Consider the following 4,361-nt stretch of genomic DNA (forward strand, 5'->3'; position numbering starts at 1 on the left):
AAAGGTCCATAAAAATAGAAGTTCCAGAAATAAGTCCTTGTAAGTGTGTGAACTAGAAGTTCAGTGAGGAAAAGTTTTCTAATGAAATTGAACCCACTTCCCACTGAAAATAAAGTTAGTCCAACTTACTTTATAACTTAAATGTGGAGCATGAAACTAAGAGACTTTTGGACTTAAGCAACTATATTACTTAGAGAGGTTAGGAGAGGATGTCTTCAGGTGCAAAAGCATAATGAATACATATTTTTGGTTGGGGATGTAGCTCAGTGGTAGAGCATGTGCTTAGCATACAAAAGGCCCAGCGTGCAATCCCCAGCACTAAGAATAAACAAAAAAGGAAAACAAGATAAAACGTATTTCAAAAGTAAACTACTTCTTTGAATTCAAGAACTGTTAAATCAGACACCATAAACAAGAATGAAAGACAAATCAGAAACTGAGAGAAGACATTTCTAACATAATCAAGAAAGGATTAGTAATTAAAATGTGAAGGACTCTTAAAAACCAAGAAGAAAATAGGGGTAGAAGGGTAGAAAAAAGTGAGCAAAATAAAGAAAGATTTAACAGAAAAGGAAGCACTAACGCTATCTCAAACTCAGACACTATTCTAGGTAATGGCAACAGAAGGAACTTACTGCAGGGCACTGACTACACAAGGGAAGGATTGTTGAGAGGCAAATGGGGACAGGGAGGACAATATGAAAAACCACTCCTGATCCCTCCTCAGGTAGGAGAACATGCTGCATTACCCAGCGAAAGCAGGAGCCACAGTGGTCAGACACAGCCGGAGCTGGAGCAAAAACTGCAGTAGGTGAAGCCTAAGTAGGTGAAATCACTGGCTTCTCCCTCCCTTCTTCCCTTTAGTGCCTCCCACTAGCCAGTCTCATCCAGAATTCAGCTGGCATTGGAGCCTGGGAAACAGAACCTACTGGGGCCAGGACAAGAAAGTTCTGAGACATGGGTCTGAAGGCAAAAGGGTGCAGACTGGTGCACATGACCCAGGAAGATGTGAAAAAAAAAAAAAAATGCCCACCTTTATTATTAATCAAGGACATGTAAATCGAAGGCACAAAACAGTATTTCAGTATATTTCAGAAACTCATTTCCAGAATGGAGGGCTCTGTGAATCCATTATAACTGGTAAAAATTTTACAAAGCTACTACAACAACTACTTAGAGTCGCTATAAATTGTCACAAGGGCATACAACAAATGAAGAAATATTTATCCAAGAAACTTAAATCTTGGTAAGAATAGCAAGTGTCTATGGCACTTGAGGCATGATCTGCTTTCTATCCCTCAACCCCAGCTTAGCAGACCAGATGCGCCACTCCAGGTAGGCGTGGCTTAGATAAAGCTCCTATTGTTGCTTGTGTTCTTGATAATTGCCATTCTGACTGGAGTGAAATGAAATCTTAGAGTAGTTTTGATTTGCATTTCTTTAATCGTTAGAGATGATGAACGTTTTTTCATGTTTGTTGATTGATTTTGTTTCTTCTTTTATGAAATGTTTGTTCAGTTCCTTAGCCCATTTATTGATTGGCTTATTTATTTATTTATTTTTGTGCTAAGTTTTTTGAGTTCCTTATAAATCCTGGACAACAAGTGTTGGCTAGGATGTGGGGGAAAAGGCACACTCATACATTGCTAGTGGGACTGCAAATAGGTGCAACCACTCTGGAAAGCAATATGGAGATTCCTCAGAAGACTTGGAATGGTACCACCATTTGACCCAGTTATCCTACTCCTAGGTTTATACCCCAGAGACTTAAAATCAGCATACTACAGTGACGCAGATGGAACCAACCTAGATGCCCTTGAACAGATGAATGGATAAAGAAAATGTGGTACATATACACAATGGAATATTACTCAGTCTTAAAGAAGAACGAAATAATGACATTTGAAGGTAAATGGATGAAACTGGAGAATATCATGCTAAGTGAAATAAGCCAAACCCCAAAAACCAAAGGCTGATGTTTTCTGTGATAAGCGGATGCTAATCCATAATGGGGGGTGGAGGATGAAGGAACTTTGGATAGTGCAGAGGGGAGTGAGGGGAGGGAGGGGGTATGGGGGTGGGAATGATGGGGAATGAGATGGACATTATTACCCTATATACATGTGTGATTGCACTACCAGAGTGACTCTGCACCATATTCAGCCAGGGAAAGAAGTTGCGCTCCATTTGTGTACAATGTGTCAAAATGCATTCTACTGTGATGTTTAATTATTTAGAACAAATAAAAAAAAAAAAAAGATAAAGCTCCTTATCTCCCCCAGTCCTGGTAAGGACCACAGTGTCTCCCGGGCAGGGTAGGTTGCCAGCATTACCTGCTCTGTGTCATAGAGGCTAAATTCCAGGGGAGTGAAGCCATGTAATCAAGGACGCCATTCACCTTCCCGTACCTGACTCATTCGTAAGTGGAGGCTCTACACCAGTCGTGGCAGGCTGAGTCCTCAGACTCATCACTGTTATGGTTGGGATGTGAGGTGTCCCGCAGCAGCTCATGTGTGAGACAATGCACGGAGGTTCAGAAAAATGACTGCGTCATGAGAGCCTTAACCCAATCAGTGGACTAATCACCTGATGGGATTAATTGAGAGGTAACTGAAGGCAGGTGGGTGTGACTGGGGAAGGTGGGGCATTGGGGGTGTGGCTTTGGGCTATATATTTGTATCTGGTAAGTGCAGTCTCTCTGCTTCTGATCATCATCTGAGCTGCTTCCCTCCGCCTCACTCTCCCACCTTACTTTGAGCCCCAAGGAATGGAGCTGACCTTCTATGGACTGAGAACTCTGAAACCATGAGTCCCCAAATAAACTTTTCCTCCTCTACAGTTGTTCTGGTTGGGTCTTTTAGTCACAGCAGTGAAATAGCTGACTAAAACAATCACCTTTGCCCCACTTGCTTATAGGAAGGAGGTTTCCCAATGGAAAGGGCATGCCAAGAAGACCAGAGGCAGCCAACCCGGTCTAGCACCTGCTTGTAAAGTCAGGCTGTCCTTAAGAGGGAAGCAAGCCAGTTCTCTTGCCTTTATTTCTCCACTGGTAGACTAGGATTTTGTCGAAGCAGAAAGACAGGGCAGAGGAAGAGAGAGCTTCAAAACTCACCGCAAACAACTGACAAAGAGGACAGAATGCGGGAGTTTCAAGCCTAAGAATGCGTGCCAAACAGCGAGCATTTTGGTGGTAAGTAAATAGGAGGGGGCTGGCAGATCCATGAGGACAACAAGCTAAACCATGCACCAACTAGGTTACCAGAGAAAACCAGGGAAAGCGACAGCTGAGAAGAGCCCTCCAGGGGTCAGAAGAAACTTCAAAGGCTGGCCTCAAAAATCTATCCCTGGGACTCTGGATGTAACTCAGAGGCAGAGGTCCTGGGATGCCTGGGATTTCATCCCCTGCAACAACAGCACATCTAGGAGGCTTAAAGTCCCTAGTAGATGGACACAGTCAAGGTGTCCAAGCTTAAAGAGCTTGCTTCCTACAATGGAAACTAGTTCTGTCTATGAACTGCTTCCACAGCTCCACATTCATACCTCCCAAATGGTGCTGGGATTGGCTTCATGACCAAGATCTATGAAGACATCAGGGAAAGAGTGTCATACTCAGTCACTTGCATCCAAGTGCTAAGACTGTGACCTGCCAGCTCTTTCCTTGAGGGGCTGAAAATAGTGGAAGGGGACCAAGATGGAAGCTACAAATCAATACCTCAGGGATTGAGAAATGTGGACAGAATTGCCAGACAGGTGGCAGCTGCCAAGAAGGAATTTTGCTGTGTTCACGAATTGCCTCATTTAAAAAAAAGCCGACCATATGAAATGTTGATGAGAATGGGGAACAACTGGAATGCTCATACACGCATGACAGGGAGTTAAATGTTATGAACGAGTTTGGGGTTTGGTGTTTCTTATGAAGTTTGACATACACTTGCCATATGCCTGGCTCAGCCATTCCTCTTCAAGTTTCTTTCCTTAGAGAAATGAAAACATGTTCATGCAAAGATTTGTACATGACTGTTCATGGCAGATTTATTTATATACACCCAAAGCTAGAAATAATGTGTGTCTATCAGTAGGTGATGGGATAAACAAATTCTGATCCAGCGTATCCATATGATAGAAATCTATTTAGTGATGAGATGCATCTACATGTTCAAGTTTTAAAATATTACATTGAATGAGCAACTATACTTGAAAGAATACAAGGCTGTCTGACTTTTATGTGAAAGTGTGAAAAGAAATCTACTCTATAGTGATAAAAATCAGATCAGTGTTTGTCTGAGGCTGGAGTGGGTCTGGGGATCCACTAGGAAGGATCAAAGTAAAACATTTAGGTGGAAAAAATTTCTATTTTCTGA

Source organism: Sciurus vulgaris (genome assembly GCF_902686455.1).
Source record: "Sciurus vulgaris genome assembly, chromosome: 12".
Classification (NCBI taxonomy): Eukaryota; Metazoa; Chordata; class Mammalia; order Rodentia; family Sciuridae; genus Sciurus; species Sciurus vulgaris.